The 22649-nt window shown below is 41.3% G+C and overlaps 1 long non-coding RNA gene across 2 annotated transcripts in view; it reads left to right on the forward strand.

The window, feature by feature from the left end:
• The window catches only part of LOC122633397, a 114164-nt gene that overhangs the window by 44293 nt on the left and 47222 nt on the right, over nt 1-22649 (forward strand). For both annotated transcript variants that reach the window (XR_006328098.1, XR_006328097.1), the window contains exon 2: nt 8069-8156. This is a non-coding gene — a long non-coding RNA (uncharacterized LOC122633397). The remainder of the gene's footprint in view (nt 1-8068; nt 8157-22649) is intronic.

Below are 22649 nucleotides of genomic sequence, written 5' to 3' on the forward strand. Positions count from 1 at the left end.
CTTATCTCGGCGATAATACTCGGAGAAAAGTCATATCTCTCGCGGATTCCAATTAAGTAGGTAGGTATCTCGGGAGACGGATCAAGATGTCCTATGGTAATCTTATATCGGAGAGCGCAAGAAGAACACAAAATCTGTCTCTCAATAAGGAGATTAATCGTGAGAAGGTTTCGAGATCTTTTTCTTGGTCCTCCAGACAGGAGAAAAAGAGAGTATCTAAGTTGCGCGTGCGCGTATGGTTTGAGGTGACGAGTAGAGAAAAGAGAGAGAATCTCTCTCTCTCTCTCTCTCTCTCTCTCTCTTTCTCTCTCTTTCATAGTGGTGTTTCGGTAGGATCGGTGGCCGAATTTAGATCGAATCGGGGAAAGCGTGGCGCGTGCCGCGCGCGAAAGATCACGTCGAAGATACAGAGAAAGAGAGAAAGAGAGAATCCTCGTGGTGCGTACGCCTGTTTTTCTCTTTCTCTCTTTCTCTTTCTCAAGCGCGAGTAAGCCGATCTCGATGCCGCTACCATCGCCACGGGCTCCTTCCTATCTAGATGAGATACGGCTCCCTTGATCGAGATACATCGTCCCACCCTCCTAAAAAAAACTCGCCCGATTTCAGCATCTCCAATAACAATAGGAAGAAAAGAGAGAGAAAGAGAGAGAGAGAGAGAGAGAGAGAGAGAGAGAGAGAGAGAGAGAGAGAAAGGACAGAGATGGGAGATTAAAAGCAAAGAACGATAACGATAGATAAAATAATTCATCGAATAAATAGATAGAAAGAGTATCTATGTATCAGTTTTATCTAAAAGATAGAACGAAAATAAATATTGAGGATTCGTTAAAGACAAAATCAAGCGCGATAAAGCTCTGATTTGTTTTGTTGAAAAATCTCTACTTTATAAAGCGTGGTGATTCTTAGAGGATATTTCGTAGAGAAGAGAAAGGAGAGAGGGTCTCGCGTGGCTCACACGCACGCGGAGGAAGAAGAAGCTTACGTTGACGGAGAGGGAGGTATAACGAAGGAGTAGGGGAAAAAGCAGAGGAGGGGTAACGGCGTCGCTCGAGAAGCAAGAGAAAGATGGTTATATGCATGTATAGAAAGAGAGAGAGAGAGAGAGAGAGAGAAAGAAGGGGGGGAGGAGAGAGAGGGAGACAAAGAGAGAGATACGGAGTAGGGGAGGGGGTGGCTGCGTTGCCGAGTCGCCGGCTGGCTGGCTGGCTGGCTGGAGTACCGGCGGAGTACAACCGAACAATCTGTAGAAGCTTGTCCAGGACGAGAGAAGTCCGTAGATCAGCCAATCAGATAGGCATACCCCCTCTCGTCCATTGTCACAAAATGGCGGCCCTAAATCAGCTTGACTCCGCCTATCGCTCTCCCCACCTCCAGCGCCTCTAGCGGCACCTCCTGAAAAACTCCGCCTATCGATTCATTTTTACAACTCTTCTTCCCCTCTCTTTCTTTCTTTCTTTCTTTCTTTCTCTCTCCCCTCCCCCTTCTTCTCATCGCTATCTCTCTATCTCTCTCCCTCTTTCGTCTCCACCTCCGCGAAAGAGGAGCCATACGGAACGCTACCGTGTCCAACGATCTCGACGCAACATTTTCTAGCATCTCTACGCTAGTACGCGATCCATTGACATCTTCTATGTATGGGATTGTGTATACATATGTACCTATCTATAATACCTACGGACGTGCGAGAGGAATAATAATAACGCGATCGATCGAGTTCGAGCGATGTTGATTGACCGTACCGAAAACGAGCTGCGAAAACGATGGGATTTATGGTGCAGCGAATTGCACAATTTTTCTTCCTCCGTTATACGTATAGATAAAGGGCGATGATTTTTATGAGCATCGGTATTACATAGCACTATTCTTGTTTCATAATAGATACCTAGGTATTACGTAGACCTAACGTTTTATCCTCTACGAGATCTCTTCTTCTATAAATATTATTACGAGTTACGCGTAGGTATTATACCTATAGTTTTCTAAGATTCTATATGAAATAATTGCTGCCATTATCGGGGAAAAAAAGCAAACAAGAAAAAGAAAGAGAAATTAATGTTTTTTCGTTTATCGATTGACTGGTCCGATGTCCGGTCAGATATTTGCTCCCATCCGATATTCCATCGGCGTAACGACGAAGAAGAGGAAGAGCTCGAGTCAAGAGAATAACCATAATTTACGTGGCTACGCGAGCTTCCGAAGTTCGGCGGATATCGCGACGCGTCGACGTCGGTATCGATTTATTATTTTCTGCCTCGAGAGCGGAGAGTTCGAGCGCGTTCATAGGGGGGGGGAGGGGGAGAGAGAGAGAGAGAGAAAGAGACATACACACACATATAGCTATCTATGTACTATCTGCCTATATGCAAACTTACACACTAAAACCTGATACCACGATAATTATACACGCTTTACATCTTCACTTGGAAAATCGCTATTGTCTCCGTACTGTGATAAATCGTCTTTCGAGTTGCTTCTACCTATCATTAATAACGTATAAAAAAAAAAGAAAAAAGAAAGAAAAAGGAAAAAAAATATATATATATACATATACATATACATATATATATACACGCGCGAAAATAGAAATATATAGTCAAATAAATTCCCATAGTAACGTGTTTGTTAATTCTCGAGATAAGAGAGAGAAAAAAGAATACGAAAAAAGCGCAAGAAAAGAGGAAAGAAAAAAGAAAAGAGAAGAAAGAAATAAAAATCAAAAAAAGAAAAAAAAAGAGAAAAAAGAGAAAAAAGAGAAAAAAGAAACAAATAAAAGGACGGAGATGAAAAGAGAATACGCGCGGTTTATGCTTCCGCTTCGACGCGAGAAAACTCGGCAATTTCTTCTTCCTTGACCGGCGTGGCGCGCGCTCGACCGATAAGGAAACCTCGGATAAAGGTACGACGTTTGAAAAAGTAACTGGCAGCTCTGTGTGCGTCCGTGTGAACACCGAAACGGCAGCCCCGAGCTTCGGCGAAAATAGAGATGGTGGAGGAAGTAAAGGGGTGGCGCTGCTAGTGGTGGTAGTGGTCGAAGCCACGGGGGTTGAACAGAGAAAACGATAAAGAAGAGGATAGAGAGAGAGAGAGAGAGAGAGAGACAGAGAGAGAGAGAGAGAGAGAGAGACAGAGAATCTTGCTTCTTCTCTCGGGGGCCTCCTTACCGATAACGCCTTTCCTTCTTTTCTTTTCCTTTCCTTTCCTTTCCTTTCTTTTCCTTTTCTTTCCTTTTCTTTCCTTTCTTTTCTTTTCTTTTCTTTTCTCTTCTTTTCTTTTCTTTTCTTTTCTTTTCTTTTCCTTCCCATCTCCCAAAAGTCAAATTCGCCGACGATAATAACTTTTCCTTCGACGTTATACTTGCGTAAGTTTATACCTCCTAATACCTACTTACTTACATCGGTCAAAATTTCTCGAATGGTAAATCATCGAGTAAAATTCCAGCGAAATGCGATACCGTCGTAAAGATGGAGAGAAAGTATTTTTGTAAATAAAAGATCTATATCGTAAAAGATCCGAAAGAATTACGATACAAAGGAACAAAAGTGAAGCATTATAGGCAGATAAAACGAATCAATTAGTATATCTGTTAGGAGTAATAACTCTTCTTAAGGATGCATCTATACGTGACGTTCATTATTTATGCAGCTATTAATATTAAATTGACAGAAATACGAAAGGTCTAATGACCGTCGTTAAAAGGGATCCATAGTCAAGTTTACATTTCAGTAGTTTCTTGGGTAAGGGTGATTAGGTAGAACTCATTATCCTTGGTATTTAACGGGGGACATTTCGCAAATGCCTGTAGGTATATTCTTCAAATGGGAAAATCTTCTTTCGTGAAAATGAAATTGCCTAGATGAGATAAGGGAGAAACAATGTTTTCTCTTTGAAAAGTTTTCTAAAAATAATTTTTCGAGATCGATCGAAAAAGTTCATCGAAAATTACCTTTCTTCTTTTTTCTTTTTTTTTTTTTTTCTTTCTTCCTTGCAAAATGAAACGAAAAATTACAAAATCCTTCTCCGTATGTCTTTCTCTGTTTCTTTCGTTCTCGCTAGTTTTACGAGTTTAACTTGTTCGGTTTGTACCTAAAAGTCCGAGAAATATCTACCTATACTCTTAGAAAGTAAACGTCGTAAATTAACGGGCTAGTGCCAGGGCGGAGAAAAGTTCCTTCTTGTGTTTTTTCTTTCTTTTCTTCTTTCTCTTCTCTTCCCCACTCATTTTTTCCACCCTTATCCTCCAGAGATTGAGGGAGGGAGAGGGAGAGGAAGAGAGAGAGAGACCTATTGTTTGTTTATACCAAAAATTTCCTAAACCCACAAATGTTATTCTCTCTCGGGCTTTAAAATTTATCTTGACAATAGCTATAACTTTTCTTCGTCGTAAACTTTTTCATAAGATCTGTTTCGTTTTTTCTAACTTTGGTCTTTAAAAAGTAATTAAGTAGATAGATAGATATAGGTAATAGATATATTTGGAAATAGCTGTATGAGTTACGACATCCATATTTTTTCCTTTCGTCGTAACGTCAGTACTACAAAAGATTTGCAAAAAGCCCGTTAAGTGACACTGCCGTTCGTATAGAAGCGTGGATAATGTACGTCCGATAATCGTAATCATGGATCATAAATATTACCAGATTATAGACTCAACTCAGATAAATTTTTACAAAGAATTATCAATTGTTTAAATAGAATTTCTTGTTTTATCGTAACATTTGTAATCTTCATACGATTTATTTAATTTTAATTTATTTAGAGAATGATGAATCACTCAATTCTTTCACATATAGTTTCATTCAGAGATAGAAGCGAAGCGAAATTTCATTGAGACTGGTATAAAAGTGAAGAAAATCAAAGTAGATCGTTGCCCTCTCTCTCTCTCTCTCTCTCTCTCTCTTTATCTTCCTTTACGTTCTTACGACGAGTGAATGCCGCGAGCGAGAAAACTTTGCCGGCCCTTACTTCTTCTTGCAGAACTTCCAAGAGTAGATTTACCGTCTGCTAATAAATCGCCGGACGATTAGAATTAATGCCGGATTAATTCCAACGGCCTGATAAATTCTCCGAGGAAGACCCTCTCCGAATGAGAGAAAGACTCCGTTGAAAATAAGTTTAAGGAGAGAAACGATCTCTCTCTCTCTCTCTCTCTCTCTCTCATCTTCTCTCTCAGAATAAAACTTACCAGTGCTTGAGATTAATCGTCTTGGAGAAAGTTAAATTTCGTTTAAAAAGAAAATATATATTCACGAGAAAATCCGTTTAATATTATCAAAGGGAAAAAATATAGGTAGATATTCACAATAGGTAAGAGCTCGGTCTTGGAAAAGTGCGAGGAAATTCGAAACAATCGTATTTCTTTTTTCTTTTTCTTTTTTTTTTTTGCGATTTGAAAGCATCGTATCGATCGATAAAAAGAAAGAGGAAAGAAGAATACAGTCCTCTCTTTGTAAAAGGGTCCAGTAAGAAATCTCGTTTTTCGAGTACCTCTCTTTCTCTCTGTCTATCTAACTCGACAGAATTCGACGATCTCTTCTTGCTATCCGCAAACTTTTCACAATGCATTCTCATCTCTTGCACTTATCCCGAGTCTGTCACAAGAATGAGAGAAGAAGAAACGAGCGAACGAACGAAGGAACGAACGAAGGAACGAACGAAGGAACCAAGCAAGTTCTTTAAAACTCCTCGCAGCCCGAAAAGGCCAAAACGTAAACTTCCACTCGCTCGCTCGCGTAGCACCTACAATATGTTTTCTCTCTTTCTCTTTCTTTCTCTCTTTCTCTCTTTCTCTTGGCTCCACCGGAGCATACACACCTCCCTCGCGCCTCTACGCTCCTCTTTCTCTCTTGGAGGAGACACAAAGCCAGGCAAACGTTATCTTGATGAACCCTAAGTACTACAAGACCTATTTGGAGGAGAGATAGGTCCTGTGTGCGAGGAGTAGGGGTAAAACGAGGAGACGTGGCTCGAGGATAGGAGAAAGAAAGAAAGAGAGAGAGAGAGAGAGAGAAAATAGAGGGAAGAAAGAAAGAAAGAAAGAAAGAAAGAAAGAAAGAGAAAGAGAGGACCGAATTCTCTCTCCTCAGTCCACCTTGGAAAAGAGATCTTTCACAGTTGTCGATGCCACCGTGATAAGGAACGGCATTCTCCCGGTTGCTACTCTTTTACTAGTACCAAGCGTTCCTTCTCTTCTTCGCTTTTGCACTTTCCTAACTCTCTTCTTCTTCTTCTTCTTCTTCTTCTTCTTCTGACTCCTCCTCTTTGATTCGGAACTTTTGGTGACAAACCACCTCGCGGAGTAGTCCTCGAAGATCGAACAAAGTCCTGAAGAACGAACGAAGAATGAGTTGTTGGGAGACTCTCGGATAAAATCGAATCTATGTACACGATTCTGTGAATTCTGCACACGACGTAATGTGTTTTTGATACTCGGATTTAAGATATACAAAATGATAAAGAGAGTCGACGATAACTTGATTTATCGTCAGGAACGAACTTTGTTATTTTATGAGTCTTCCAATGTAATAAATAATAGAACAAAATTTTATGCCAAGTCTGTGTATTCGTATACGAGTATGTGTGTGTTCTTCAGAAACCCACAGTTACATATAGAGGTATGTATGCGTATGGTTGTACGAGAGATCGACTTCAACGACGTGTTTGCCGTTCCCGAGTTTGCGATTGATTCGCAAATGTTGACCAAAGGGATTAATGGGATCCACAGAATCGATCCTGAGAGAGAACAGGTCAACCAAGCAACGTGTTCTTCGAAAAGCATAGTCTCTGCCATAATAGAGAACGTCAAGCAATAGTTAAAAGAGAATAAACAATAGAGTCTTAACGAATCACATTTGAAAACAGTGCGAACGTTCGCGTCGCAAATAAATGGGATTATTAGTTCGAAAATTCTTAATTTCTTGAGATTTCTTCTCCGAGCCATAATTCATCCGAAGAAACTTGGTTCGGGTTTCTTCGTTGAGATCGGAGAAAGTCTAAGGACATTTTTTGAAGCGTCTCGAAAGCATCTCGAGACGTCGCGCGTTAAACACAGTTCCGATTTGTCGCGCTGATATTTTGGAATCCTGGCTAACGCCAGGCAATCGCGTTTCGCCCTCCTTTGATTTTTTTTTTTCGAAGACCGCCGACGCCGTCACGGATTCACGTTTTTCTAACAATGACAAGCTTTTAAAGTCTTGCAGGTTCGACTTTCGGTCTTGGAAAAAAAAAAAAAAGAAAGCAAAGAGATGGATTAAAAAAAGTATCAAGTGTTGAACTCTAACCAGTAGTCTCTCTCTCTCTCTCTCTTTCTCCTCCTCTTTACTATTTAATTGTACATTAAAAATAATTATACCTACTGAACAAACTGCAATTTCTCATCGTAATAAATCTCGAAAGTGTATCGAACGAGCTTCTCGATTATTGGTATAAAAAAAAAAAAAGAAAAAAGAGGGAAAGAAGAAAGAGAGAAAGAAGAGGAGCAGGAGGATGAGAAAAGAAGCGACGAGAGAACGAGTCGACCACGCCTTTGAAAAAGAAAAGATAAGGAAGACTCGCGCGCGGCTAACAGGCGCATCGATAAACTTCAATTTCGAACAAACGAGGAAAAAGCAGGCCCGGATATATCTTCGACACGCCCCAACACGGTGTAAAACCACGGACTCTTATCGTGACGAGGACCAGCACGAGAAAGATAAGTGACCGTTTAGGCGATCTCTTTCAGATACGAGGAGGATGCTCGTTCGTTCGCCGACGAGCAAGATAATCGTATTCGTTCTACGAGAAGCTACGTACCTACACACGGTCTATCTTTTTCTATTCTTCAACTTTGCTGCTGGCTTAGTCTCTGTTATTCGCAAACTCGTACGGTGTAACCTTTGCGTCCACTGCAAGCCGACATTTTCAAAATTACTATGATCTTCAAAGATGCTAGATCAGAAATCTATGCGAGATTTAAATCGATACGTTCAATATTTGCAAAAGTTCTGACTCATTTTCTTCGATCGGACGTAGGCAAATTTGATTATATTTACGTTTTTGAAAAATGTTCATCTTAAAGAACGTGTTCTTACAGGAAAGAACGAGTAAAGGATCTTCGAAATCTGTCCTCGGAGATTTTCCAAGATTGCGGAGTAGAGACAAAGCACCGTTACTTCCTTCAGGTAAGTAAAACCCAAAATGGGCGACTCATAATTTACGCACCCCTTATCTTCTTTCTTTCTTTCTTTTCTTTGTGTCCATTTCTAAACTTCCTAAAATATTGCAACTAGCAACCACAAAAATGCGTGGTGATTAATCGAAAAAGTCACCAGGCTCTTCGTTCACGCGTGATTCGAATCTCAAAATTCTTAGGAAATTGAAAGAAGAAAAAGTAGAAGAAAAGAAAAGAAAAAAGGTTAATAGTGCTAATTGTTACGTCTTAATGAAAGGATCAAGTTGTGTGTCTTAATGAAAAGATCAAGACGAGATTTTCGTGCAGACCAAATTTCTTTTTCCACGGAAGAAATTAGGGTAATTCGGTCGTTCTAGTTTCTCTAGGCTTACCTATAAGAAGTTCGTAGCGTAGTTTAGTGGGCCGAGTTTTCGAACAGTAGGTAGACATACTAACCTTTTAGGAAATTTCGAACTCGAAAGGACATCCGTAGGTATCATAAAGCCGGCGCCAGTCTCACAACCCACGCTACCTTTTCCTTTTCTTTTTCATTCGCATCCCTTTTGCCTCGTTGCCTCTTTCGAAATCTTAGAAAACATTCTAAGGCTATTTTCTTTTTCCAATAAAACTTGTCGTCTAATAAAACTTTTTTTTTGGTTTAGATACAAGTTCGTTTATCGTGTAAAAATTCAAATATCCAAGTTACGATCAAGAAAGTTCTATCACGAAAATCTACCATGAAAATTCAAAGTAGTCCGGTCTAAGAAGAATTTTCTAAACGCTCCAATTACGCCAGCAGAATCTTTTAACCCAAGGGATTTCTTAACCTAATCCCTGCACGAACAATGAGAGCCACCTGTCTTACTGATCACCGTTTTCCCCTCTCATAGTGATCCGTCTTACAAGTTCCACGATTTCGCATGCGAGATCAGCCGATTAGGTCCGGAAAATATTCGCCGAAGTGTACCGTCAGGATAAGTAGAGCTTAAGAATGAAAATTCAGGTAGTGGAAAGTATATTAGAGCAAGTTTGGGCAAGAAAGAGAGAGAGAGAGAGGAAGAAAGAGCTCCGTTGTTCTTAGCTCTTTCTTAGCGATCCGCGCTCTAAAATGTCGCAATGTCTTTAAGCTATTGTGTCTCCGCCGTCTTCACGACAGACGAAAAGAAGAAACGTCAACGGTTGCACCCTGCCTGCGTTTCGTCCCATTTTCTTGACCCAGGATTTCCAAAAGGACACCCCCGCAGGACCAACGCTAGCCGTTGCCTCTATCTCTTTTGCGCAAGAATATACCACGGTTTTATGGTCGCCCCCCTGCCTGATTTATGGACGGTGCTAACACCGTAAAATGTAAAAAGCGTCTCGTCCGCGCAAGGTCCTCTCTGTTCTGTTTCTTCTTTTCTCAAGTTTCTATCTTTTCCTAAGGACGTCCTACTCCTTCCAGTCAACTATCTCGCGTTTTACTAACTTATAAAACCAAAGGATTCGAAACATATATTTCAATTTTATAGAATTTTTCGCAAAAACTGACTCGTCAATTCGAATTTAAATAATCGATCTCAATTTGACGATATCTAACTATTTTACAAGATAAAGAAAAAAAAAGAAAAGGTCGATGCGCGTTTTCAAGCCGCAATTTTGGGGTTGTATCATCATAATTGATTTGCCAAGGTATCGATTTCAGTTGTCGTAAACGACTATCCGTCCGACGATGCGGGATATCATTGTGACTCGAGGTACCCCGCATTCTTTCCAGGGATTATGGTACATTGTCCGCCTTTATGGCACGGGACAAGAGACGACCAAATAGAACTCTCCTAGTTTCTTCCTACTTCTAGATACGACTCTCACCCCCTAGGTAGCCATACAAAATTTCTTGTCCCATTTTTTTTTCTTCCTTTCTCTTTTCCTTTTTCTTCCTTTTTTTTTAACCTTTTTTACCGATCTTTGTCGCGCTTAAAAAAGAAAGAAAAAAAAAAGAAAAAAAAGAAAACATAAAGAAGAAAAGAAGGAAGAAAATTACATAGCATTCTTTCCGATCGTTTACCTCTTTCTATAAAACGTTTTGCAAGAAATTATCGATGGGGCGCAATCGATTACAGCCGAGTCATTAGTCAAATTAAGACGTCGAATTTAAATGTACGATAAAAGATAAAAAGGAATTAAAAAACAACAACAACAACAAAAAAAAAGAAAAAAAGAAAGAAAGGAAGAAAGGAAGAAAGAAAGAAAGAAAGAAGGAAGAGATAAAGAAAGAGAATGAGTGACATGATGCTACCGAAGTTACTAAAGAACAATCATAATCGAGTTTAATTACTATGTAATTACCTGCACGAGAGAAGAATGAAAAATTCCTATCTAATAACAGGCCATCGATGGTTCTTCTCTTTCGGTGGCTATCTCATCTGAAAATTATTCTTCGCCATCGCAGAGAGGGATAGAGAGAGAGAGAGAGAGAGAGAGAGAGAGAGAGAGAGAGAGAGAGAGAGAGAGAGAGAGAGAGAGAAAGGGAGAGAGAGAGAGAGAGAGAAAGAACACACAGATACAAAGACGTTGTGTGTTTCGGTGGATCCGTAGTTATCTGGTAGCGCATTCCACCTTAACGACTCTGGATACTTCAACGCCGGAAGTCTACCCTAATTTCTATCATTACGGCACAATATTTTCTTCGATCGAGACTCGCCGATCGACGTCTACCTTGCCACCTAATTGCACGTTTACACACGGACCTGCCAAAACGGTGATTCGTTTCGCACGATCTCGACGTAACCATTCATCAAATGACGAAAGAGAGAAAGAGAGAGAGAGAGAGAGAGAGAGGGAGAGAGAGAGAGAGAGAGAGAGGGAGAGAGAGAGAGAAAGAGATTGTACGCTGGCCCTTAAGAGAGGGAACTTAGTTACAGATGTGATTATTCCTTTCGGGATTGGTCTTTGCATCTTTATATTGCATCTCGAAATTGATGTATATGTAATTATTGAACCCGATTCATTTTTCATATAGGTTGTTTTTAATTAAATCCGATGTAAGTAGAGTCATATTGTAGGTAGTATATACTCAGTGTAATATAATTTCAAGTTCTGAAGTCGAGTTGAAGTCTTATTTGAGAGATTTTCAAAGATGAGAGAGAGAGAGAGAGAGAGAGAGAGAGAGAGGTTACGAACGCTCGTGCCTTGTAACGTGCAATGGGCGGTGCCCTCCTTACCTTTCTTTTTCATGGTTCACCAGATGAAAAGTCGATGGACGAGTAACAACAAGGTAAACGATTAGAGAAAAAGGGTAGGTAGGTCGAAGAAAATTCGTCAGCTACGACGTATAATTCTCAAGGATCGTGGATCGGTGTGGGTAGTAGTCTACTTGTGTAATGAACGACAGGAGAAAAACGGTACACTTGGCTTCGATCGGTCGAGGAGTGGCTTGTAGTTAAGCGCTTTAGCGCCCTCGAACTCTATAGATGTCGATAGGGCAGATCGTAGGCCCTTCTCTGAAGGTGTACCACCACTCGAGGGAACGAGGGTAAAAAAGAAAAAGAGAAAAAAAAAGGTGACTCGAGTTTCGCGGGACACATCGAGTAGAGCCTTTTTAGCGCGCACCTTTCAAACCTTTCTCATTGTCGAGTCACGAAAGACGATGATGCTGAACCGGAAGTCTCTTTCTTAACCCGATGCAACGTGGCTATTCGTTTTCCTTTTCACGATATTATCGATCTCGATGACACGAGTTTGTTTCTTTGAAACATCGTAATGATTCTAACGCGAAAAGTGTTTATAAACGAGAAGAAAACGATAACGCGTAACGACTCGACGATTTTCAATTTCCACGATCGATCGATCGATCGATCGATCGACGTATTTATGCGCTCATTATGCAACGAGCGATTGGATAAGACTTTTGTACGGGGAGCGTGGCTAATTGAAACGCCACTGCGAAACAGATAAGCTTGCTCTCTCGCCGACGGAGAGTTACGAGACAATATTATGAGCCCGTCGTACGTCAACCTGAAATTAATTTCGACGAGTATCGCTTCGTGTTTCGCAGATAATCGAGAGAAGCGAGAGTAGATATCATCGTTGACAAACATGAGAATGTGTTCGATCAAATGTAGGAAAAAGAGGATAAAAATAAAAGCGAAAAACAACCCGCGCGTATCTACGTGCAAAAACAAGACAAAAGTAAATTCCTGTAAAATATAATAAGAAATCGTTTCATTTTCAATTACTAGTTTCACGTACTTTTTTTAACGCCTGATACCTTGAAAATTCTATTAGATAGTACTTGTTTTTTTTTTTATCATCTTTTTTTACAACTACCGTGTGCGTTCAGAAATTTCCGTACGGTAGTCTGTGTAATTACGTACATAGGAAAGCCATTAACGTGTCCGGCGTTAATCCAACGTACGGGGTATGCAGCATTTCCAACGTTGGTGTGTCGCTCGTTAGGCTGATTTGTCGCTTTATTAGATCTTAGTTTGTGCCTGCGCGAGCCGGCACTGCTTCGGAGGATCGCCAACATTAGCGCATTACATGCCAAGCGGCTCTGGGCAGATTTGCAATTTGCGTAAATTAGACGATTGCGAGCCGTCCGATCGTCGGCAACCCCTCTCGAATCGTCCTTTCTCTCTCTCTCTCTCTCTCTCCCTCACTTGCTCAACTCTCTAGCTTCGTATCTCTAATGGCACGTGTAATTGGCGCGATAATTTCCGGCGCGCACTTTGACTTGCGCCGTTTATCGATACGCAGCATGCTAATTAAAGAGACTCCAATGCTTACTTGCTGGAAAGAGAAAGTGAGAAAGATTGAGAATAAGTATGGTATACCTTAGTCAATTTCTATTTAAACGATGAATGGTGATATCAAAAAAAAAAAAAAAAAAAGAAAGAAAAAGAATTTCAACTATGCGGTACAACTTCATTTCTTTTTAAAATCATAGAAATTAGAATAGAACGAAGTATATTTCTTTTCGAAACAGAAGAGAAAATTGCAAGAACTTATGAAAACATGGAAAACGATAATTCTCTAGAATCGAGTAGTGGATGCGTTTAAAAAAGAGATACGAAGCGTATATGGGCAATTACAGGAGCGCTTAAGATCAAACTCTCGTGTTTTGCCAGCTCGGACGAACATTAAGGATCGATTTCACCCTTACCGAGGGTGATGAAGACTACCCGCTGAGTCCAATTGGCCAAATCAAACGTCGTTGTCCATCTGTTCGCACAAGTGCATCCGTGCTCTATCGAGGGTCAGCAAGAGTTAGACAACGATAAAGAGAACAATCGCGCAACGAAGGACGGGTGTTGACATTAGAATCATTTTATTAGCTCCCAAGAGAGATAGCATAAATTTCTACGGTGATCTAGCACCATCTGTCGAAGCTTCTACTTCGCAAAGACGATTCGGAAACGGGCTCTATCCGAAATTAATAATATTTATTATTGCATAATAAGATAAGAAAGGCAAAATTGTCGAGTTGAAAGAAAACAAAGTATGAGAAGATAAGACGATAAAACATCTCTTAAGAGAGAGTTTCTAACTCATAGTTGCTGGGGAGATAGTAAGAGAGACGGTGAAAGAGCGAGAGGGTAGCAGTACCGGAAAGCAGAAAAGAGGAATAAATCAGCAAAAGCACGCGAAGCTTCCACGGAATACAAAACAGAAGAAAGATCGTCCTTGTGGTGGCTCGTGCGTTGCTGGAGGATCTCTCCAAGCGACCGACTATTTTCCAATAATTTAGCCGCGTAGCTGCTGGGAAGAGGAGCAGGAGGAAAGAGGGAGAAGGAAGAGAAGGAGGAAGAGGTGGTTGGTTCCGTCGACGTTACAGGGGTTTGGGGTCTCGACTCTCTCAGCTAGTGGTTTTCTGGGGGTGCCGGTTGGTGCAGTGAGCGCGAGGGGGCGCGCGCGCGCGCGCGCGCACACGACTGACACTATCGCGACCATAAATACTGGGGAGCAGCCTCTGACGTCACCCACCGTGGGCCCGATATTATACTTTATCTCCAAACTAATTCCCCGCGACCAGATTTATTGCAAGAAAGGGGTGAAAAAAATATACCTACCCTCGGCACCCCCACTTTCATCCTTCTCCCTTTTCCTCTGCTTCTAGCTGCTGCTGCTGCTACGAAGCCGACACCTTCCTATTACATTCCACCTGACTTATCTCACTAATGCGAGCTGGATACCAACCTCCGTTTCTTTTCTCTCTTCGCTCTTCTTATTGGTGATCTTTCCAAGCGTTATCGTTGGGCTAGTAATCCTCGCGTTACGTTCGGGACGATGGAGAATCCTTCGAAACGATCTCCGTTAAGATATAAGAAAATGATTTCCTTCTTCGTTCGGTCGTATGATCTATGTACGAATATGACGTCCTGTGTGATATTAAAATCAAACTCTTTGGTAGAAAATTGCAGCTGGACGTAAGGCTTTACGTAAGAGAAAAAAAAGTTCGTTTATCCAAAGTACCATTTATCATTCGTCAACGCACATTTTCGTATCGAAAAACGGAAAAAAAAGGGAAAAAAAAGGAAAGAAGAAAAATGATCTTCCACCCGAGCCAGACCGATCGATCGATAATTAAAATTAATTTCTGACGATCGAGCGCTCTATATCTCTCGTAGTCGTCCTCATTTCGGACACCTGCTTCGCAACACCTTCGAAAGGACGAGTTTCGTATACACGAGAATATCAACCGATCGAACCACCGATCTGTATCAATGAAACATTGATACGCTCTATGGTTTTGGCACGAGCATCTTTTACGACGAATTTGACTCGACCTTGCGAGAATATTGTTTCGAACGACGTCGGTTCATCATCTCGAACGGCAGATAGTTTTTCAAAGTCTCTTCGATGTGCTACTGATCGCGTTGTTGATTTATTCTGTTTCGTTTTCTTTCTTCTTTTTCAAAACCTATCCTCGTCGCCGAAAGCTAAAAAAAATATTATTACAGATACGGTTAATACGCTGGTAAAGAAACGTAACTCAAATGTTCCTGTAACTAATCTCGCCTCGAAGCTATCAGAATTATAAAAATTGGAAAAAAAATTAATGATTTAAACCAAGGATGCGATACTCGAAGCACGTAATTTAAACCTACCAACATACCACAACGTAGAACTTTACTATCTCGTACAATCATAGCAAATAAATCTTCATTAATTAATTCTAACGCATTACTACTTAATTCTACCGATTAACTTGCAAACTTCTGCCTTTCCGGTCGTGGATATCCAAGTACATCTTTGCTTCACATCCGAATAAAAAGAGATAGAGAGAGAAAGAAAATATAAAGGCGGAATAAGTAAGCTTTCCTCTAATGGAACACGCTTCCACGTGTTGGGAATAAAATTTTATCGACGAAATGCGAACTTCCTATGCAAAGAAATACAAATCTAAAAAGAGATGAAGAAGAAACAAAAAAATAAAATAAGAAGAGGGACTCGTGAAAAACAGACAATAGCGAAAATATAAAAGAGTGTTCGATGTGTTTCGACTATCCTAGTCTACATAAACAACTGAGGATACCCGGGCATCTACTACTCTCACACGTAAACACACGCGTCAACAAACCTCTACGTACGTATGTAAAAAAAACACGCTTACGTAACACGTGTGCGCAAACGCGGAGAGAGAGAGAGAGAGAGAGGAGAGAAAGAAAAAGAAAGAAAGAGAGAGAAAACAGAAAGGCCGGAGGCGAACCGCGTTTTACATTTTTATTCGACGCCTTCTTTTTTCCCGGCAGCATGCCCACCCCCACGTCTCGTTGCCCGAGAGCCGGTGAACGAACGAGCGCACAATCAACCCCTACCTACCCTCTCTTCGTCCACCTCCCACCCTTAACACCGGAGAGACGGTATTTCACATTCAAAACGTCCCCCGTTCCGTTTTCCAAGCCACCCTGTGCTCACCACCGACTCTCTTGTTCTTTCCCTCTCGTTCTCTCTTTTACTCTTTTTCTATCTTTTTCTTTCTCTCTCTCTCTCTCTCTTTCTCTCTCTCACTCTCTCCCACCCCCCCTCTCTCTCTCTCTCTCTCTCTCTCGTTTTCTCTCGTATGGACGAGAGCATCCTGGCGTATCTCTGCAAGGAATATAAAACATGGATCGTGCGTGAGAGCGCATACGAGGACCCCACCCACCCAGGCCCACACACATACATTTACAGAAGAGAACTCGGCTTTAATTTAAAAAATAATTAAACCGCAAAATTAAACGCGCTCGATCTCTCGTTCTTTCCTTCTTCTTCTTCAGAGTCTTTGTGCCACTCCCACGCGTAGTAGGTACGTATGTATATTCGACACTCGTTCGTTTTCCATCGGAAAAGAGAGAAGAAGATCCTATATGTGTGTGTGTGTGTGTGTGTGTGTGTGTGTGTGTGTATACGTAGGTGTAGGCAGAAGCATGGAGATACCTTACGTACGTGACTTCGCACGTGGGTAGGGGTAATTGAAAGTACAAAGAGAATAGACACGGATAACCGATGTCTCCATTAAGCGTTTGCCGATTGCAGCGTGCACGCTCGACTACGCTCCCTCCTTTCTATCTATCGTTCTCTTTTTCTTTCTCTATCTCTCTCTTCGACCAACGAAAAAGAAAAAGAAGAATAAAAAAAAAAAGGAACGTACCCACAGAGAAGAGCGAGTAGCGAGAAAGAGAAGGGGTGATTTCTAATCTGATCGCTCGACTACCAACCGGAAGGGTGGTGGTTTAACCGGTGATGAACGTATTCACGTTCTGGACAGTCCAAAGAATACGATTACTCGATCTACATCTTTTAATTTGATTCTCGACCCATAGAAAATACTCGAAGATGATGCTTATACGATTTCGTAGATATCATTTAAACAAATAGGATCACGTAAAATCTCCGATGGGCGGATAAAGTAGTATAAGTCAAAGTTTTCTCGAAGCAAGACAAACTACGTTAATATCGAGCGTTTCTCTGCGATACTGATAATTCTCTTAGTTATATTCTTTCGAAACGACGCGACTTGGAATAAGTTAGCAACGATGGAAAAATTCAACTCGAGCTACGATGTCTTTCTCTAAAATAAGAAAAAGAAGAAGAAGGAAGAAAGAAAGGAACGCTAGCGCCATCAACGATTTTTCCAAAAGAAGGGAAAAGTACTTTGGTAGGATCACGATTTTCCCTAGGGATTTCTCGTAAGAAATCCGGACACCTTCGGGCTCGAATCGTGCTTGAGATAGGTCTAGGCATTGTCTCGGCCATTGTCGGCTGAACGTTCGAGAAAAAAGGACGAAAATAAGGCAAAAGAGGGCAGAGCTTTTCGTTCCTAAAACTGAAGGATTTTAAGGACACCGTTATGTCCTTTCTTTTCCATCTTTCTCGCGAACCCTCCTCTTTTCGCGGACCTTTGCAATTCTCCTTGTCGAAGGACAATCGGACATAGAGTTCCCTGCTGAGAAGGACCACTCGTAATCCTCCTGAACAAAAAGAGTTGACACCGATATAATGACAGTGAATAATACGAGAACATGGTTGCTAAACCACAAAGATTTACACTAAGTACCGTAAACATTCGACGTCTTATTTCAACATCTCTATATGTCTTTCTTTCTATTCCATTGGTTTGACATAAATAAGAAATTTTGACCGATCTTGATGTCGAACGTTTTAATATAATCTACACGTATACGATAATGAATTGATTGGCATAGATACGTAATCGCAGATAAATTTCTCGATATCGTTCTATTACAAGTAGATATTTACAATTAGATGGGAACTTATTCGTTCGCAACATTGAATTTCGCATTCATCATTTTAATCGGCACATTTTAGATATGTAAAATATGGAAGAGTGGCCGACGATAAAATTCAGGTGTCTCTTTGATCTTGTTCGGTGCACCTGCGAGGAAGGTATCACTCCTGTTATACTATATGCATTTACCTATCTTCGATTCCCTTCCTTGGTATAACCACCTGCGATAGACGGCATCCGACGTTATTACGTGCAACAGCGATAATTTTTGATCTCATGAATTTATAAAAAGTTATTCGCGTTGCGACACATGGTACACATACTTATATAATATGTACATATTCGCGACGAAAAGATAATCCTGAAGACTTATTGACGATTCGCATGATATTGCCATATACACACACACACACATATACATATTAAAAAAAGTTATATATTTAGTAGATATTACTCATTATATGACTGGCATATGATAATCCGTAAGCGTGTAATAAAATTGATAACGCGCTAATGGATATCTAAGAAAGAAAAGAAATCACGATTTAAAAAGGGAACGAGACGAGTCTCTTAGTTCGTTGCATCTTCCAAGTATGTGCCGGAGGATTAAGAAGAAAGAAAGAAAAAACAGATAAAAAGAAGAAAGAAAAAAATGAAAAGAAGAAGGTGAAGGAGAAGGAGGTAGACGATGTAGAAAGAAAGAGAAAATCCATGTGTGTACCCGTCGAGGGTGCATCTCGCTACGAATCTGCTGCTTTACGGGCCGGTGCATCGTTCACGTCTATATAATTATTCTCGATGCAGGATACACATATCTTTATAAGGAAGGGTTCACGTGTACCTCGTAGTATCCGCTACGGTATCTTTATGGCTTATTGCAGCGCTTTAGGCATTTTCGTGATGAAGAGAACGACGAGAAAGAGAGAAAGAGAGAGAAGTCAAGTTTACCGGCTTCGATACCGTCACTGAGCTTGAATCCTTTTTTATCACGCGTCATCTCTATGTATTGCACTTTACCCCACGATTTCGTATAACCTAACAAGAAGAAACCTAAGAAATTGCGAAGAAATCCTACGGTTATTCGTTATTTCTCATCCCCGATCACGTTCTAAAGCCTCTTCGGAGTGGCGGAAATACTTGAGAACCAACTTCTAATTTCCCAAGGCGGATATTTCTCATTTTCTCATCCCCATCTAATCGGAAAGATCGAGCGATCGTAATCGACGCTGAGTTTAGCGTTGAATGGGATCGAAAAGAAGGAGGAAGAAGAAGAAGGAAAAGAAAAAAAAGAGAATAAGAAAAACGAACAACCTTTTTCTTTCTCTCCTTCTCTCTCTCTCTCTCTCTCTCTTACACATGTAAATTCCCGCATATTTCCATCTCCGAGTATGTCTCCGCTTCACCTTACTGCTTACGACGAAACGCATGGGTTTCAGGAGGGAAGTGGGGTGTGTATACTGGTCTGACCGACCAACAATGCCCTCATTCATACCGCGTACACACGAACGCATTATTGAATTCATCTTCAACAGAGTGAGAGAAAAAGAGAGAGAGAGAGAGAGAGAGAGAGAGAGAGAGAGAGAGAGAGCAAGAGAGAGAGGGAGTGAGTGAGAGAGAGAGAGAGAGAGAGAAGGGGATGCTGAATGCTATCTATATTATCCGAGAAAGGGTTTAGCCGCTCACGCTGTTTGGCGTAGATCGAGATTATCTTCCGCAGTATCTGAAGCCGGCGCGCCACGACGCCGACGTCGTCGTGCTGGCGCTGAGACCGCCAGCCAGCCAGCCAGCCAGCCAGCCAGCCAGCATCACCACCACCTTCATCGCCGAAAAGCGAAGTGCTTGCCCGGAGCAAAGAGGGCCAAGAGAGATCACCGCGAGATACGTTTGTGAACGTGCATGTCTGCCCTCCAAATCTAATGTGACGTCTGTGTCACGTACCACCTCCTTTTGCTTCTCTATATATTCTACACACTCGGGCCCCTCCCCTTACCCGTACTTCACCTCTTTCTCTTTCTCTTTCTCTCTCTCTTTAGAACTGCCTCAATCTTCATGGCAAATTCTACATGCGTTTTTGGATTCGTTCGTTTCGTTGTTATACACACACGCAATACATTTTATTTTCGTTTGAAATTGAATAAAAATCTTTTTCGTTCTCTTCATAACAAGAATAATAATAATAATAATAATAATGATGATGATGATGATGATAATGAAGTAGGATAATTAAGACGAGCATCGGCCCGCTGATCGATAGGTGAGGCTATAGTCAGGTGTTAAATGGACGAAATCTTCGTCCCTTCCGGTTATCCAAATCCGCTCTACTTTTGAGTAATGAACACGGTTGGTAGTATTCGGAACGATTAAACAGACTAATCGTTCTACTTTCGAGGATCGTATTATCTCGAAAATCTTCCAATTAATAAGTCGTGACATTTTTCTAAACCCTCTGCTACCCTTACCATTAGCAACGATAATCGACGATATCTACAGACAATTAAATCGTGATAGATCGAATATGAATAAAAATATAATCTACGATTTTATTGCTTGGAAAAATAAAAATTCGATTATTTATATCGACGTTACAATTTATAAAGACCAAAGTACTCTTATCTACTATCTGCTCGAACGAAATAAATTCTGAGCCTTCTTTTTTCTTTTTTTTTTTGTGTTCTTTTTTTTCGAAAACGCAACGCGCGCCACGGTACGAACGAATATACTGATTTATTGCAGTTGGCAAATCGAAAAATCGATTCTCAACGCGAAGACGGTCTCGTTACGATCCACGTTCGATTCGAATATCGCGTATTAAACGATCGAGTTATTCTCGATTTCTCCTGAACCCTTTTCCAGCTTCCTCCCTCCCATATCGTTTTATCCGGATTTCTTAGGATCGCCTCGTTATGCACGCGTCGTCGAGCTCGTTCGCGACATAGAGAAAGAGGCAAGAAAGCGAGTTTCTCGGAACGGCTTGTTCCCGACGAGTGGAGCCCTTTATCGCGAGTACTGGCACATATGTTGCGACGTACGTAGACGTTTCCCGTGATCTCCTTCGAAAGAAATCCAATTACGAGACCCGAAGAGAGAATCGACATTCTCGTATCGAGTTTATATGACTTGATCGAAAAATAAAAAATAGAATAGGTATATTCATGGGATTTCGACGACACAATGGAGCACAAATCGTTCTAACCGATGGGTATATCAATAACAACAACAACGACAACAGCTACAACAACAACTTCTACAATGAAAAAACAAAAAAAAGAAGAGAGAGAGAGAGAGAGAGAGAATGAGAAGGAGAGAGAAAGAGAAAAAAAGAAAATCAAAAGAGAACAAGTCGGCAAATTTTCTATGTTGTATCGTACCCTCTTAATGAGGATGTCTCAGGGATAGAGGGAAGAACCGTTGGCCAATCTCGACATCTAAATTCACCATGGAATGATATTTGACCGCAGGATTTCTTGCTCGAGTAGGAGAGGGACGTGTTTCTCGATGCAGGAACACGCGTTTGCTCGCAAACACATCGCTGAGAGGAGACGAGGCTTCTCCTATAAATGGAGTACGTGTACACGTATGTACGTAGAGGGGAGAGCAAGAGGGAAGAAGAGCGGGAGCGAGAGGGAGAGAGAGAGAGAGAGAGAGAAGGAGAGATGTTAAGGGAGGGATGCAGATGAGATCGTATCGGACGGAGTAATCGTCAGATCTCAGGAGGCAGGACAATACCGGGTGTTCTCTACTGTTCGGGAACACTCAAACATCGTACGACAATAGGATAGAAAGAACGACAGCTGCCCAACGCTCGATTCTCGCGCATGCGACGACTCTCTTCTACGATTCACGAGTTTTCGTTGACGAATTTTCGAGAGGGACGAACCGACAAGCGTCTAATGGAACGTTGGAATTTTCCTATTCGTTGCTTTTCCTTTTTACTTAAAAACTGTGATATATCCAGTATCGTTCGCGTAAAAGTTTTCACGTGGAAATTAACATCAATTCCATTCTAAGCGGGATTAATTTTTTTAATTAGAAAATAAACGCGTATCGAGAAGTAACTATTCGCACGTCGTTTATATATCCAAAGAGGAGAAACGTTAACGAGCCTCCTTCTACCGACACAATTTCTTCTAACGATCTACGACGTATCGAATGAGGAGGAAGAAAGAAAGAAAGGGAGAAAGAGGAGGAGCACGTTGAAGCGTGATCGAGAGGAGGAATTCCCATTCCTCCATCTCCTCTTCCTCCTTCTCTTCTTCCTTCTCCTCCTCCTGCTGCTCCCCTCCTCTTCCTCCTCCTCCTTCTCTTCGAAAGCGCGATATCGTCTCGCAGAATCTATCCGAACGCGGCAATCGTGGTCGACAATGGACCTTACGGATCGTGTATTTCCCTCTAGAATGCCATCCAGAGTGCCATATCCTGTAGTACCATCCAGAATTGCCAGCAGCATGATACACGCCTGACGACGAGCTTTGACAAGAGAGTGACCGACTACCAACAACAACACAACGACAATAACGACAACACGACAATAATCGCAAAACAGGCTCGCGTCTATGCGTTTTTCCGCGTTTACACGCACGATCCTTATCTCTTTTTCTCTCACACACTCTCGTGTTTCTTTTCGCGACAATGGCGAAGCCACAATACCAACCAAATTACGGGCCTCACAGTCAAAATATGTTCCCTATGGTCTCTTCCCTTCTCCCTATCTCCCTCCCACCTTTCCTCCCTCTCTCTCTCTCTCTGTCTGTCTCTCTCTCTCTTTCTCTCTCGTAATCGTGATCGACCATCTAC

This window comes from Vespula pensylvanica, chromosome 12 (genome assembly GCF_014466175.1).
Source record: "Vespula pensylvanica isolate Volc-1 chromosome 12, ASM1446617v1, whole genome shotgun sequence".
Taxonomy (NCBI): domain Eukaryota; kingdom Metazoa; phylum Arthropoda; class Insecta; order Hymenoptera; family Vespidae; genus Vespula; species Vespula pensylvanica.